This window comes from Periplaneta americana, chromosome 3 (genome assembly GCF_040183065.1).
Source record: "Periplaneta americana isolate PAMFEO1 chromosome 3, P.americana_PAMFEO1_priV1, whole genome shotgun sequence".
NCBI lineage: Eukaryota > Metazoa > Arthropoda > Insecta > Blattodea > Blattidae > Periplaneta > Periplaneta americana.
In genome coordinates, this window is record NC_091119.1 from 87,021,115 (window position 1) to 87,038,876 (window position 17,762).

The following is a 17,762-nucleotide window of genomic DNA, read 5'->3' on the forward strand; positions in this document are numbered from 1 at the left end:
GGGGATATGTATGACTTTCAAAAACTTCCACAATTTCGGCCAAAATTTGTGAAATTTAAACTATATAAACAGATCTATAATAATATCATCTGTACAAAATTTGGTGCAATTAGGTCTAATAGTTTTAAAATTATATTTTTAAGTATATTTTATATTGACGTTACTAAAAAAGCTCCTTGCATCAAAGGTTTCAAAATGTTTAGTTCATATTTGCTAAAAATCCTGAAAATAGTTATTGGAATAAAAGTGAATTAGCATTTTGAGTTTAGTAACAGTATAAGTTAAAGTGCAATCAAAGATAAAATATTATTTCTAAATTAAAGAAACACGTAGTCTAATAAAAGTAAATTCCAGAAACAAGCAACAAATAAAACATCAATAATACATTTAAAATAAAGAAATAAAAGGAATCTAGATACTATCTGCTGACCCAAATGTAAATTAATTTACCTTCGATGTCAATTCCGAAATGAATTTATTTGTCTCTTCTCCTGAATAATGCCTATATTTTTTCATGTTGCGTCTAATAATGCCGTTTTATGTTGCTTTTTTTGCAAATGATATTTTTTTTACACAACAAACACTGGACTTCATCACCATGTTCGAAGCATAAATATTGTATCTTCCACTCTTCCTTGAGAGCTTTAAGCGCTTCAGTTCCGTCATGATGCGCTGTGTTCTAAGATCTGTACATCCTTTAGCAATGTTTACAAGTAAAAGAGCTCGCGCGCGCGCAGCGGGCATAAAATAGCTCTCGCCCGCAAATATTAGTCACCATCGCAAGACTAGTGTAAATGAATTAGAGCATTCATTTTTAGCCCCTTACCTTTAAGTTGTGTGCACATGGAGTTCTCGTCGTTGTTTGTTGACATCAGATGGAAGGGGTGGAGTACCCGCTGGGACACACTGGACACGTACACTCGCATTAATATAAATATGAGTCACTTCTGTTCATCATTCTTGAGCGAAACAAATGAACTTCAACTGTTGCAATTTATAACTAAGTGCATGCGTAAAGTATCGAAATTAAATCTTCTCCTGCGATCACTTAACAACAGTTTGTATTTAGAGAAACTTCTCTCAACACCACAAGACGTTACTGGAGCAAACAGGAAATAAGGAACGTTACTGTCTTTTACTCCACCTTGTGCCAGTTTTTTGCCACGTCAAGTGTCTCTGACAGAACACAATGCCAAATAACCAGGATTCTTGTGTAGGACTCCTTTAAGTTTATTCTTAACTTAACATTCGCTGTCTGTCATGTTATGGGGCTAAAAATGAATGCTCTATAAATGATTAAGTTGTTAGAGAAAAAAATGGACAATTATTTCACGAAAGCAACTAGAATGAAATGTATTGCAAGGTATTCTGTGTTTCAAATTACTGTATAACGTTATATGACAATATGCAATAAAATTCCGTGTTTTCGATTATCCATGTTTTTAGTTTATAGCCAGGTTACATACATTTTCAGTCTGGATAATTTAAAGTTTACTGTACACAACTAATTAAAGAGACTACTTACAACTAATACAAGGTACAAAGTAGCCGACTACCGAGAATTGCCCATTAATACAGTTCTGAAGAACAAGGAAGACCTAGGCAGACGTCCTAAAAGCTTCTTTGGGATAATCAATTATCAATCTCGGTATCGAAGGAGAAAGATGGGACCTATATTCTTATCTTATCTTATCTGAATAAACAAGGAAATGCTTAAAGAAATACCTATTTTGTAATACCAGAGCCATAAACGGAGAGAGAAATGCACCCCTATAAAATAATGTGGGATGTCTTTTTCAAGCATTAGTATGAAGAAAACATAGCCTAATTCAGAGGAGTTGTATAGCTCGCGCAAGAAACGATTACCGAAAACCAATGGTGGCGTTTCTGTCTGTTTTGACGTGTGTAGGCTATGTAGGCACGCCGAGAGAGAAGAGGTGCGGGCCGATGGAAGTACTGTCTCTTCCAAGAAGATGAAGAGATGAGGACATCGCTGTGGAAATAAAGAACGTAGCAAGAGAAAAATTCGAAGCTAATTGCCAAGGCCCGGACCTTGGAGACTTGTGTTGCTGCACGTACGTAAGTAACCGACTTCAATGTCAACATAAACTCATTCCAACCCCGCTTCCGTAAAGGAGGTACTGTCAGATCCGCTTGAAATGTGACTTCAGTCTAGAACAACATATATTTTATTAATAACCTTGGGAAATACATTGAATTTAATGGTGTGCTCTGTATGTTTTATTACAGTGTATGACTATGTACATTCGAAGGTTTTCGAATTGAAACTTTTTCGATTGTCAGTTAGAACCGATTTTAAGCGCGAAAAACTTCTTTCTACGTCACAAGACGTGACGGGTGCAAACTTAAAATACTAAATGTATTGACTGTCACTGTTATGTGTTTGATTTTCAGTACATGCTAGCTGATCACGTATTTGGCAAAGATCAGAATATCCAACATTTTTGTCAATAATTGTTTTCAGTTTTTGTGTCACTGCTTGGGCGGGCCCCTCTCTGACTTGATCTAGGGCTGTGGACAAGTCTTGTACTACTTTAAGAGACTTAAATATTTCCATGGCACTTGTTTCCAACAGCTTAATATATTTTGACAAATCCTTGAACTTCTGTTCAATATACATAATGTGGTCTCTTAGCTGTTCCGACACTAACTCTTTAGCTATGGCAACTGAAGAACAATCCTCACTATTGAGCACTGCTAACACGTCTACTATTTTTTCGTAGTATTTTCCATAGTAGCTTGCAGCATCCAACCAAGTACCCCAGCGTGTTATGATTGGCTTCAGAGGTAAGGGAATTTCTGGCGCTATATTTTTAAATACTTGTAACCTAGTAGGTGCCTTTAAAAAATATTTGTTTCATATTTGATATGAACCGGTCCACATCTGGATAGGAACTCCTCACAGTCTCGGCTACTCTGTGAAGACAATGAGCGCAAGACAAGTCATGTGACAGATGTTAGGGTAGCTTAATTTTATTTGTCTGCCTGCTTTCATCATGTAAGCAGCGCCATCGGTGACTAGCAGGAGGATATTTTCACGTTTAACTCCGTCTGGCCATAAAAGAGACATTGAGTTTTCAAATAATGTTACAATGGATGCATGATTCACTTTATCAAGTACCTCTGCGGTTAACAAAAACTTTCCACCAGGTCCATCAGGACTCAATGTTCCGACGACATGTGCTACAAATCGCCCTGTTTCATCAGTCGTTTCGTCCACAGAAACCCAAATCTTATTATTTCCTACCGCTTTCCTTATTTGATTTAAAACATCTGCATAACAATCTGGCAGGTAGTTTTTGCGAAGAGTTGATTCGGAAGGAAGTTGTTTTTCTGTATATTTTTCTATGAAGTTCTTAAAAAAAAACATTCTCTACTTTATGGAATGGAATGTTGGCCCCCACCATCATCTCACAGACGTCCCGAAAAAATGTAGACTTCCGACTTGAGAGAGAAGTAGAGGGAACTCTGTTTACTTACTGCTCCAATAAAGCTACACTTGCCTTATGTTTTTTTGTGTTGCAATGTCTTTCAATGAATGCTCGCTCGTTTCCAGCCTCTAGTTTGTGTGCGGCACAATCTACAAATTATAAATTCTCCATTCGAAGAAAATATTTTACCTCCTCCAAATTCCTCCACGAAACAATTCACCTACAATTCAAAGTAGTATTGTTAAACTTTTATAACACCACTTCTAATAACACGTATGTTGTGAGTTCTCAAAACGTCCGCTTACCTGCAATTCTTTGAATGTAATTGGCTTCGCCATGACTCGGTTACCTCGTCCGTATGCTGTACTTGTATGTGCCCGCTTTGTTATTAGTTGTGACTGTCACTGTGCACTTGCAACGCAAACTACCAGCACAAACCCCCCGTCCTATCTGAAGCCGTAGTCGCGCGGAGAACACAGACATACCGAACATCCGTGGCCTGCTAATTACACGCGCAACATATGTTTACGAATGAAATAATAATACCGTGCGATACAAGACACGCATTCACATGCAATGGAACAAACTATCGTAATGTAACTATCACAACGCAAGACTGATTCTATCGATGTCATTTCTCTTCCGACTGTACTCTTGAATATCATTCAAGTTATCTCGTGACCTTTCCTCTCGCCCGCTCTTCCTTATCGCAGTGTTTGATTCCATTCCTTCCGTCGGTAATCCGTAGTTGCGAGATCTATAATAGGTTTATCTGCAAATTAATAAACAATCATCATCTTTCATGTCTTAGACCATATATGGGCACAATTGTCGGATATGTGAGGCACTCGATTTGAAATAGTTTGTTTACTAGGAGAGGAGATTGCAGAGTAGGATGGAAATATAAACTGCTGTGACCTGCGTCACCTTATCGTAATCACTAAGGCGGTCAGTGGCGAATTATTAGGAATGCGCTTGGTTAACGTGAGAGACTCGAAAACTTTTATTCACTTTGGCAAATTAATTCGGCAGCTTTAATCATAAACCTCTTTACTATTTCTCCATCACTGAATTGATTTAAATTGCGTAACTAGCCAATAATATTCCATCACGTTGTCTACGCTTATTTTCTTGAATATTCTGGCGTTAAGATTACTTAATAGATTTGCACGTTCTCGACCTAAAATAATTTCAGAAAATCATATTTCGTTCTCTATGCACATTTGATATATTTTTTTTATAAATTTATTTTGGAAATAATGCGTACAAACAACATTTAATTCCTCGTACCTTTTAATGCAGCATATTTAAGGTATAATGTCGTATTTAGTATTCTATGCAAATGTTAAGATCATAAATTTTCTTCGGAATAGTACGAAAAAACAACATTTAATTTGTCTTACCTTCTAATTCAACATGTTCTTTATGACATTGTATATTAAATTTATTAATTCCTAATAGGATTTTCGAGCATAACATACATCGTATGTTCTCCCCTTCTAAACAGCAAAAAAACTCTTCCTCCCATTTCTCATGAAATAATCGTTTTCTAACGCGTACACACTGCTTTGATAATGCCATTATGCCACCACTGATATTGCTTATGAAACTGATATCGAACCTGCCCACGCCTAGGAGCTACGTGAGGGAGGAACGGGGACTGTGAAGATGATGTCACTCAGAGCGATAAGCTCTGTGAAGGTCAGTGAGGCACTAATTCTCAGGTGAGGCACGATGCCCAGTATGCCTTAGGGTGTTTATTGTCTGCAGCAATTTACATAATATCTTGGTCTGACTTAGGGTATGGGTAAGAAAGAATTGAAACAAGCCTGGAACATTTTCTAGAGAATTCATTCAGTTTACTTTATGTTACAGTGAGTTTGCGAGATAACCGTTCCTTTTTCAAAAGTATAAAACAAACTGGAAGTAAATGTGTTAATATTAATGAAAAAACTCCTAATACTGTAGATAATATTGTAATCTTGATGCATCTGCTATTCTTACAAGTGATGACATTCAACCTACAACTATTAGTGACCATACGAGTAATATAATGGTCAAGTGGACAAATATGGAACATTGAAAACAGTATCAGTGATGGCACAGCTCTCTAGGTCACACATATGTACGTATTTATGAATTTGCTCATTTTCATCCTATTGTGTCCTCTCCAAGGAAATTGTTCCATCTCCGCTTATGACTAGAGCTCTGAGATGGCTGAGTAGACTAGACCTCCGGCATGCCACGCAGGCGGTCCGGGATCGAGAGCAGCTCAGGCCTGACAAGAAAAAGTTATTTTTTTTTTCACCATGTTAATAATGCCAAAAGAAGTGCTTATACAAATTTTGACAACTCGATCGCAATTACGAGGACTGCAAAAAAATTAATTCGTCAGGGGCCGTTACTAGAAAGGAAACAAATTTCATTGCAAAAATTTACTGGCACAAACACAGCAATTGTTGAGCTATTTTTCAACATATTCCCCACCGGAATTGAGACATTTGTCACAGCATGGGATTGACAGAGAGGTGCAGACGGCTGTCAAAAGCTGGTTCCGAGCCAAGGCAGCAGACTTCTACGAACAGAATAAAAAATTAATCCCATGGTATGAAAAATATCTCAATTGCAATGGGGGATATGTTGACAAATAGCGCAACATTTGCTGTGTCTGTTTCAATCAATCTTTCCATGCAATTTTGCTTCCTTTCTGTAAACGGCCTCAGGGAAAATCACTTTCGTAATTGCGGTCGAGTGGCCAAAATTTGTATAAGCACTTCTTTTGATATTATTAACATAGTGAAAGAAAAAAAAATAACTTTCTTATCTGCTTCCATCAGAATATTTGCTTGTGAGAATTTTTATTGAACAATCCATAGTGACGCTTGTGGTGTACAAAATCTCAGTTCGGGTTTTGTCGTGGTTCTTCCGTTAGCCATCAACATCATCCCGTCCGATTTCCATTCCATTATCCATACCCTAATCGACGGCTGGAAACGCATGGAAAGGGCAGGCCTAGAAACGAGTGGGGTTGCCTGCTCAAAACCTAGATACTCTAGTGTAGTCACCTGGTGTCTGATGAAAATGCGCCTAGCTGGAGGGTAAATGCAACAGATCTACAAGGTCGCAGTACACTAGCGGTGACCAAAGCGGGTGTCATGATTACATCGTGTAAACACAGACATTCAAACGAGCACGAGGAGTTTCCTATACATTGCTGTGCGTTTCGTTCACGTACTGAAGGCAAGCAGTGGCGGTATCATGTCGCTCTACAAACTCTGTCTCTACAAGCAGTATGAGGTGGTTTCTTAAAGAATGAGAACTTTTTTGTTGTTCTCTCGGACAAAATGTAATATGTTTACTTTGCTCAACGGTTCAATTAGGAGTATATAGAAACATTAATTGCCACGCTGAATAATTTATTATTATTATTATTATTATTATTATTATTACTGACCACTAAGTAGGCCTATGTATTTCTATAATTCTTCTGTATGTGCATGAATACTGATTAGGTTTTATCTCAATTTTAATCTTCTTAAACTTTAGATGAGGGTAACTATTTATTAGTTATTCATTTAATAATAACAATATTGTAGAAAAACTGGTTCAATATTATGTGCCAACGAACTGTTAAACGGCAGGAATTGATATGTCTTAAATCATAGTCAGGAAGAGAAAGATGACATAAATAAATGTAAGGAAGTCAGTTACCTAATGGGGTTTGAAATATCTCGTGCTCTAAAGCCTTTTAATAGAACAGAATTTCTCACAAGAGTAATGATTAAAATAGTTTAAATAACTTCTCCATAAGAAGTTTTTACTTTTGAAAAACTACGAATTTCTCGACCAAGTATCGAGAGAAGAATTTAGAAAATTTCTGATTATATTCAAGAGGAAGGTAAAAAAAGAAGCAAGAAAAATAGTATATTATTCACTGGCTCTTGATGACAGCAGTGACATTACTGATACAGCAAAACTTGAGATTTCTATACGCGGGATTGGTCAAGATGTTAGTACAGGAACCACCACTGGTTGTAGTTTTAAAGCAAAGTACTTTTCCTCCGTCTCCTTACTTCATAGGCTTTCTGTCGCGGGTAATCACTGTAGCTTGAGTTTTGGTCACCGCTGAGTACATTTTCGTAACCCCCCCCCCCCCAAACAGTGAAGTAGATATTTTAATCGGTTTTAACAACAATTGAGGCGTTGACATGAGTAAGGTTGTAAATCAGAAAAAAAAAAAATAGATTTTTCGTTTTGTCACGGAAAAAATAGTAAGCGCTCGTGCCAATGCCGTGAAAATAGTGGCAAGTCAGTAGATATGTATTCGTTCCAATGCTGGCGTAAGACGGCAGGTGTGTCAAGTCCACGAGGTATGGCTTAGGGAAGATAATACGTCACCATTCGCCGACGTGTCTGGCCTATTTCACTGTGTGATTGTAAACAGAGTAATTTATTACTACTATGCATGTCTGAACGAGTGATTCATGTGTCTGAAATGCCTCCGAAACCTATTTCATTCAGAACGGTAAGTCTTCATTTTTGTTTAATCATCATCTCAACAATATGAAGTCCATAATCATTCCTCGTTTTTGTATTTACGTATTTCGTTATTTTCTTTGTGCAAGCTATTTGTACAGTAAGTGCCAATACAGGTGTAATCACGATGATTCTTGATGATTTTTGTGACTTTGCCAAGGAATGTGACAGATTTCTTAATACTGTATCAAAATTGGCATTATCTCCTGGGTAAGGATTTCAAGAGCCGATTTCCCATTAATAAAGACAAGGCAATCATTCAAGAAGGACGAACCATGGAAAGAATGCAACATCTTCAAAAGAGGGCAATCTTTCCACGCCATCGCAAATATGCACTCATTACAAACTCTTACAAAGAGGCCGGTCTTAAGTGAGTCCAAAAAGAAGAACTTATTAGCTGTGCTGGATTTTCTGGCCAAGAATCGAGAGTTTTATAGGAAAATTTGTGCTTCAAAAGAAGTTGCATAAATTGTTTTTGTTAAACTCATAACCTCATTTTACTTTGATTTTTAATTACTTACGTACAAGAAGAATAAAGTTTTGTTAGATAAAATCTTCTTGGTGTTCTTTAAACAAAAATACAGCTTTTTTTGTAATCAGATAAGTTTTCCGATGTTCCCTACCAATAATACATATTTTGTAATAAAATATGGTGTTCTCGAAACCATTTTCGCCTGTCCTATACAATTTTATTTTTATAACTTATAACTATCCCATGTTAGTGCCTCAATTATTGCGTCGGTAAAATTGATGATGGTGGATTTGAAACGTATTTTGGCGAGATGAATCCCAAGATTCGCCCTTTAATTATCTGATATTTGCCCTACAATTAGATAAATCCTTGGAAAATCCCTCGATTTACATTTTTAAATTGCCACTATGTACCTTACTTTTCCTATTAGAGAAAGAAACTGATTCGTATATACAACAACAAAAAATGTTTATGAGAAAATGTTGTCGAGACGGAGCACATACTAAATAACCTACCACTTTTTCTTTATCGGTGATGTAGAAAATATTTCCGTGAATTTTTGCAGCATTAATATTATACTGCATTATTGCCCTACGTAATATTTTCTTTATACATCCTATAATGGGCGAATGAAAATTGCAGGCAATGTTAATACTGTACAGCTTTCACAAAAACAGTTTGAAGATACTACTTTATAGCAGAGATGCAGAACTGGGCGCCAGTTGTGGCAGAAGTCACAAGCCGAAATACATATGTCATTCACTCCTTCCTTTAACACCACACGTCATTCACATGACAGGGTAGAGGGGATTTGTATTGGGTAGATACGTGTTGAGCACAATGGTCAGAAATCACTATCTGCGCCTACATCGACGTCATTCTAGTTGAGTACAAACAACAGTAGAAACGATTCTACGAGAAGATCACAAATGCATAGAGTGCCTACATTCCCCCATTCCACAGGTTTAAAGTACGGAACTGCTGGCATGTTGTGGCAGCAGTTTATAGAACTTACATTGAACTTACATGATTCCATGTCTTGCCAACCTACCGAAGTCAGTAGATTCAGCGATTATTTAGTAGACACGTACATAAGTGATTCTGCACTATTCCCTCCGCAAATGTGTGCATCCGAGTCAACAGAATCTCAAAGGACTACAAATGCTTGCGAGGCATTTGCATTCTAAATTCAATAAGAATTTTACCAGCCCACATTCAAACATATATGCATTTTTTTATATTCTAAAAGGAGGGCAGACATAGGTTATATTAACATAAGAAGCTGCAATCGCCAAAAGAAAATCACTCGACGAAACATGAAAAAAAGCCATCGGCGTGGCTCAGTCGGTTAAGACGTTTGACTGCCGATCTGAAGTTGCGCTCGGGAGCGGGTTCGATCCCCGCTTGGGCTGATTACCTAGTTCGGTTTTTTCCGAGGTTTTCCCCAACCGTAAGGTGAAAGCCAGGTAATCTATGGCGAATCCTCGGTCTCATCTCGCCAAATACCATCTCGCTATCACCAATCTCATCAACGCTAAATAACCTCGTAGTTGATACAACGTCGTTAAATAACCAACTAAAAAAATGAAAAAAAAAAAACTAAATATTTTAACATTAGGCTGTTAAAATATACAACACGAATAATTTCTCGATTAGATTAAGTAAAACTAGCAGCCTATCACTGTAAATCTTCTTAATAAAAACAGTTACATGATTTTAACTTTGACCAACATTTTTAACCATACCAGCAAAATAATCTTGACCAACATTTTTAGCCATATCAGTAAAATCAATGCTGTCAGTCCAAAGTAGTATGTAGAAAATGGGAAGGAACATGGGTCAAATCGTTTGTGCTCAACGCGAATGAACGATTTCAGATTGTTTGTGTTCCACTCGAATAAGAAATAAGGGTTGTCCAGGTATATTGTGCTCAATTCGTATGCGTCCTTTGTATTCATTGTCTAGTGGTGGAATTCAATGGGAAATGAATGCTTCTGTATTAAAAACAATCACAAAGAGCGTTTGAGTTCTGTGTTTGATTCTACATGAGTACATATGTGTGCAAACATTCTCGAAAATGGTATTCAATAAGAGCGACGATCGCTCTAAATTGACAGATGCACATCGGATTTCCCTCCTTAGGCTACAGGTCTATACATCTTCAGCATAGCCTAATTAACGAAACTGATTAACAAAAAAATAATGCAGAGATCTGGCGAACGTTGTAGTTGAAACTAAGTTAATTGCAACAATGATTTTCCTTTATATTCACATGAAAAATTAGATTTGTTTTAGTTTTTATTTTGAGATTATTGTAGTCAATTTGACTTAAAATAGAATATAATATATACTTTTATACTTTTAAAAATGTTATGGATGATTTAATTTTTACATACAATCTTATGTACAGGCCTAAATACCTATACAAGGATAAGGTATTTAATCTGATTTTATAGCAATATGTTTTGAAAGAAAGTACTTAAGTAATTTTATTATTGACTGATTTTTTCCTAATCTGCTCAGACTACAATAAGAATATGTTTTGTTTAAACATATAGTATTATTATGAGTTCACTTTAACCAATTCAATTTAAAAGAGAAATAATTGTCATTCCGTTTTTTGCTAATTAGTCCCGTTGTCCCGAGAAAAGTCTTCGGAACAGCTTTCCATCCCGTATTTTACAGTTATTAAACTAAAAAAAAAAAAATTGGAAAAGTTAGAATTTCTATTCTACATTACAAATTACAAACATCGCACTTCATCACTGCATTGTAGATGGGCTATTATGAAACAATTGAAGTACGCCCCCGAACAACGCTGAATAGAACATTTTCCATTTTTTACAATAGAGACATAAAACAATATTATCATAAGAATAAACAATAATTTAATCCGTATATCAAGGAAACAGGCACATTACAACATCACAATACATATGAACTCTTGATCAGCTGTCTACTACTGAATGCTTTAAAATTGAAGTAGTTTTATAAGGAATATCAGTGGAACAACGATGTATGTTACTCAGTGGAACAATGCTGTATGTTTTCTATTGATGAACACTTACTAATAAGACATGGATTTGTAATCTTATAAACATTAAAAACAAAGAAAAGGCACAAAATAACATAACGCATATAACACTTCAAGGTTCTGTACCATGTAAATACCGTAATTACTTTTTACATCTTGATTACACAACTTTTAATACTGTATCACTTTGGAAAACGTATAACTTATCTTTCTTTTGTTAAAGTTTATATTACCTTGTTAACATGTTTCAGCCTGCTATCGGCCATCTTCAGAACTGGTTGTTGCTGGTCTTGGCGCCTTTTGTTTGTGTTTTCTGGGGGGGGGGGTGTTTGTGTAGTGTAATGTGGAGTCAAAGAGTGTGCGTGTTCTGAAATTGAGTTGTGTGTTGAGAATTTCGTTTGGATGTGTTTTGTGTGTCTGTATATTTAGTAATGTTCTAGTGTGTTTAGACTCTGGATTTTGGTTGGATGTGCAGTATTTCCATGTCTGTGTTGATGTCTCTGTAGGTGTGATTAGCATTTGTGGTGTGTTCTGCATATGTGGAAGTTTTTTGTAATTTTGTTATGGCTGTGATGTGTTCTTTGTAACATGTTTCAAATGATCTGCCTGTCTGTCCTATGTAGAAGTTGTTGCAGATGTTGCATTTGAGTTTGTATACGCCTGTGTGGTTGTATTTGTTTGTTTGTGTTGTTTGTGTGTTGAGATGCTTTTGTAGAGTATTATTTGTTCTGTATGCGATGTTGTAATTTAATTTGTTGAATGAGGTTGCTATTTTGTGTGCGTTTTTTGTTTTCGTATGTTAGTGTGATGTATTTTTTGTGTTCTTGTGTTTGTGTTGTATTCTTATGTTTTTGTGATTATGTTTTGTTTTTCTCATTATGTTGTCTATTATGTTGGGGTTGTATCCGTTTTCTAGTGCTATGTATTTGATTGTGTTTAGCTCTTCTCTGTAGTCATGTTGGTTCATTGGTATGTTGAGTAGTCTGTGTACCATTGTTCGGAATGCAGCTTGTTTGTGTTGTGTTGGGTGGTTGGAACAATGATACACAAACTACTCAATCAGGGGACCGAAAATGTTACTGCAGTAAGAATAACACTATACAGCGTTGTTCCACTCATCTAATTTGGAAGGGTATTTCCAGGCACCTCTTTGCTTTTACCGCTATTGTATGGATTTCCAGAGTCCCGTAGCTTCTTCCATTTCATATCATTCCACTCAGACATGTTAATTTTGAGTTTTCTCGACATTTTGAGACGTTTTAGATCGCTTGGTGAAACATGCATACTGCCACATTGTTTGCTATACATCATTGTTCCACTGAAGTGGTTCAAATGTCTATTACTGCCACTTGGGGATGGATATTCAACATTCCAGTGTGTTTTCCATGTTTAGGGTGTGCTATACATCGATTTTCCATTAAAAACTCAAAATCTTAAAAAAAATGTGCTATATCTACAGCGTTGTTCGGGGGCGTACTTCAATTATTGTGAGTTATTAATTTCTCAAGGCGAGTGATGGCAACACCAAACGTTTAGATGAAGTCTGGGTGGATCTTTTTATAAGTACTGAAGGAGAACTCTCAAATTTGAAGAGGTAGTGGAGTTCATTATGTGTATCTCTGGAACAAATGTGTCGAAAAATTATTTTCTAGCATGAACGCTCTATGGACTGATGAGAAAAATAAATTGTCTGTAAAAACAGTAAAATCAATGCTTGTTGTAAAATAATTCTTCAGTGAGGATTGTGTTGCTTTTCATACATGATTCTTCAAAATAAACAATTGATAAGTGAAATTAATTCTTCAGATAAATATTTCAAGGCGAAGGCGGATTGATTTATAACAGCGTTTCTCAAACTATGGTCCGCAGACCACCTGTGGTCCTCGAGGTCTGCCCTTGTGGTCCTTCAAAAAGGACAGAAGAAAAAATAAAATTTAAACGAATTGCGTATCACACTATAGTTGAAAATCTCTGAGTTTGAAAATTACACATGTCAATTGCTTTTCACTTTTTCTCCCAGTACCTACTGACATTTTATTAAATGTATTACCTTACTCGTCTACCGACTTCCCACTTTACTCTCAGCAACAAAGGAGGGATTTAAAGCACTATGAACGTGGTGTTCCTCGCTATCTTTTCCCTGCACATCAGTTGATGACATGTGGCTAAGTACATTGGCATATCTTTCAAATGTATTCTCAAAACTAATCGAACTAAATCCCTGTCTACTAGATAATTCTTTGACTGTTCTCAATGCGCATGAGAAAATATAGTGGTTCGAGAGAAAACTTGGTTTGTGGGTCAGTTGCGTAAAACAGAGGATATGTCCATCATTTCCAGCTCTAGAATCTTTTTTGGTTGAAAATTATTTCGTTATTGGAAAAGAATTATGCAGTGACATACTATGTTCGCATTTTGAAACTCTGAGGTCACAATTTGAAACTTATTTTCCAAGTAAATATGATGATTTTTCATGGGTTCGTGATCCCTTTCATTACGATATTGAAACTAACAAACTTGCATTGAGTGAAAGAGAACAGTTAATTGAACTCTCGAATGAGACTGGACTTAAAATGAAATTCCAAGCGGAACATGTCTAATTTTTAACCGATTTTATTAATTTTATTCAATCATTAAGAAGTGTTCATATAACTGTATTAAATTACTTCTATTGCATATAACTACTGGTAAAAACATTTTGAAGGCAACCTACATAAGCTTAAACTTAATGCAAATATACTCCGTAACAATTTTGTTTACTATTTATTTACTTACCATTAGTTAGTAAAGTGTTTGTGTAGTAAACTTTACTACACACATACACTTTGAAAGATTGGCTTTTTGATGGGTGTGCATACTAAACTTACACAGTGAAAACTGATAAGTGTTCCGAATTTTTTTTTTCAATATGTCTGGGAAACCTAGCCAAATGTCTTTTCTTTTTTTTATATATACAGTCATATTGTATTTGTTCACATACCATTAAACATATAATGCATTATTTAATCCGAATTCGTTGGTTAAGTTTATGTTGTAATTATTGTGATCGAAAATACTTTTGTCATTTTCTTCGTGAGCACCAGTCTATTGTAATCCGCTACCTGATTGTGGACGGATCACGGGGACGTCATTCAACGCCGATGACTATGGAAGGGGAGCCAATGCTTTCCCAAGCTTCCACCTCTTTCCCTCTCCCCCCTCTCTCTTTCTCTCTCAGTTCTGCATTCCTGCTCTATAGTCGCTGGTGATCTAATGGTTACCACGTTAACCACTGACTTCGAGATTGGAGACTTCTAACCCTGCCGAGGACGTTGGATTTTAAAGGGCGATATAAAAAGTTGCCTAGTAAAGCTATGTTTTCCGTCGAGTATACGGTACGTTAAAGACTCTTGCCCCTAACAGAGAGTCCAGGTAATATCTGTCTGCCATTTGTCATCCACATTGGACTTTGAGGCTGAATAACTTTTTTCAGATGAAAGAGCTGTTAAATAATATACTGCTACCATTAACTGACAATTTTAATATTTATTATGAAGAATTTGCTGGCCGTTATACACTTAATGACTCAAGATGATGACGACATGAATGTTTCACCTTAGTTAATTTCATGTTCTGCGTTCGGTTAGAGTAGCCTAGGTCCGACATCCTCTTAACCTGACATGCAAACACACCTGCTTTCAGTGTCAGGTCTTAAAAACGACTAACTGCACTAAACTCGGTAAAACCCACTGCACATTACATATCTAATTAACAAGAGCAGCCACAAGCTGGACAACCCTGTCGCCAGGTGTGTTAACAGGATGTGACTCAGTCATTTTGTGTATATGGCAGGGTTTTAATTTAATAAACATCGTTGACACTTCATTAGAGAATTCATAAGAATTTACACAGCAACGAAAACAAGAAAATTATTCGGTGGTTACTGTGATTACTGTGATTATGTGGCAACTTCAATAATAGAAAATTTCAATATGAAGCTTTAAAATTTAAAATTCAATTACTCAGCTGAGACTGGAATGTATTCCTACATATACACGTACAGGTAAAAATAACACACGCCCTCATTCTGAAAGGGAAATGTGAATAAAAGTAATCACAATGACGCCTTCCATTGTGCATGTAAATTCCGCATGTTGTTTACATTTAAACACAACGGGGAAAACAGAAGAATGATGTTGGTTTAGAGCTGTCGATCGACTAAAAATTTTGATCGGTTAACCGGATACCTTTAATCGATTAATCGACCGGTTAATCAAATTTGAATTTATTTTAAACAGTGTTTGTAAGTTTGAACAAAAACATCGAATATCATTTTATAATAATTTCATATGTTATAAAGAAGAACACTCATTATCACAAACATTTTAATTTGATTGCTGTATAGGCACCGTGCATGGGTCTGGAAATCGTACTGGTGGCGCCGCGCAGTGTCTCAATTCGTAATTAACTACAGGCTAGCATTCATTCATTCACTAGTCATGTGTGATATAGAAATTACATCCGGCTTTCTGCCGATAAAAAGTTGTGATATTAGTAAGAATAGGTTCGTTCATTCATAATGTTCTGCCCAAGGGCAGGTCTTTCACTGCAAACCCAGCATTCTACAGTCTTTAATTATTTAATAGACGCAGTCGAAAGTTCAGTACTGCTAGAGGAGTGTAAAAATGTAACTACAGAGTTCCTGAAATATCAGTGTAGTCGTTTGGCATTTAAATTAGATTTCAGACTATTGAATGAGGGAGGAATAGTCGTATTACGAAAATAATGATATATTTATGATGTCATGATGTGTGTAATATTTATATGTGTATAATATCTCTACAAATTACGTATTATAATGTGTTTTAATTCTAAAAGTAGTCATTTTTATGTTATGTTTTATTTAACGACGCTCGAAACTGCCGAGTAGTTTCGACTTCTTCAGCTGTTAATCTGTTATCATGCAGATACGGTGAAGTAACAACAATGATCACTTTATCGGAGAGGTTTGGTTTTATTCCGGGAAAACCTGACTTCAGCACCACCTTCTAATAGAGTAAATAATCCGCAATCAGTTGTTATGAATGTGTCACTCGATCTGCCACCGTAGCATTTAGATTTGAAGGCCACCATTTGTTCCACGTTACGTGGCTGTTCCACTTTAACTTCAGTACAATCAGTTACTCTGGATTTTGGGTAGTCTACTTTCTTTGCAATATTGCGGGCATTGTTTCCTGAATACTTTTTCTGCTAGGCCAAAACACAAAACTACAGTAACAAACAGCATTAAAGTGGTGGTAAAAATACATCATAATTATAGTTGTACGATGACCTCCGAACATCACCGTCATAGCAGAATACGACAATCCAGTTTTCAATTTAATGTGAAAATATGAGTAGACTATTTTCTTCACTAATCTTACTATATGATTGTGTTTCAATTGGCAGCAATTTTAACAATATATTCAAAACCACAAATGTCACTCCCATTAAGTCTGGTTGATCTGTCTCATCTCTTTTTTAAGAATAATCTTGGAAACCTTGCATTTCATTAAACATATCATCTGTTCCTGAACTCTTGTCATAACATTTTTCTTATGTGACATCAGTTCGGGATGTAATGGAATAGACACTTGAGTAGAGAATTCTCACAATTCAATTGTGAAAGAAAAACCAAAATCACTGAGAATGGTTTCATTTGCTTCTTCCTATGGCTGACTACTTCATTTTTCGAAATAACATTTGTTGAGCATTCACCTTCCATAATACTTAAATTTTCATCTTTTTTTCTTCTTTTTGCGTCTCTTTCATACCTTTTCTAAGCTAGTTGAGATGAAGCAACTTTTTCTTGTAATCTTGTGGAAAAATACTGGGAACGATATGCTGGTTTTGGAAGTGTCCTGATCTCGTTCCCAATAAAATGAATACTTCAGATTCTTGTTGTGGGTGAACCATCAGCACTTGAAGTCAAGAATTAAATATCGATATGAATACATTTAAAAAAAATATATTATTGTTTCTAATATTATACATAATATATATGTAAAGAACTCGGTAATTATGTACTATGTTTTTTTTTAATATAATAGCACATACAGCATTGAAATTTAAATTATAAATTCCCGTCATTGTTTACGTAATGGTTATTTATAAGCATATATATAGATTCTATTTTTTTACATTAGTATATAATAATAATATGGTTATTTACAAGCAATGTAGCCTACTTACTTTCGTCTGCGTACTGCTTGGATCCACAATTAACGTTGTTCCGCTTCAGTTTTCTGTT

The 17,762-nt window shown here is 35.9% G+C and overlaps 1 protein-coding gene across 6 annotated transcripts in view; it reads right to left on the reverse strand.

Annotated features, from left to right (window-relative positions):
- The window catches only part of LOC138696238 (CKLF-like MARVEL transmembrane domain-containing protein 8), a 131,228-nt gene that overhangs the window by 102,500 nt on the left and 10,966 nt on the right, over positions 1 to 17,762 (reverse strand). The window contains exon 2 of one of the 6 annotated variants that reach the window (XM_069820916.1): positions 827 to 906. The exons of 2 other annotated variants lie outside the window; for them this stretch is intronic. The gene's annotated coding sequence lies outside the window, so the exon portion shown is untranslated. Of the gene's footprint in view, positions 1 to 826; positions 1,119 to 3,757; positions 3,904 to 5,939; positions 5,959 to 17,762 lie in introns of those variants that run through there. 3 more of the 6 variants (XM_069820919.1, XM_069820918.1, XM_069820915.1) reach the window with 3 other exon arrangements.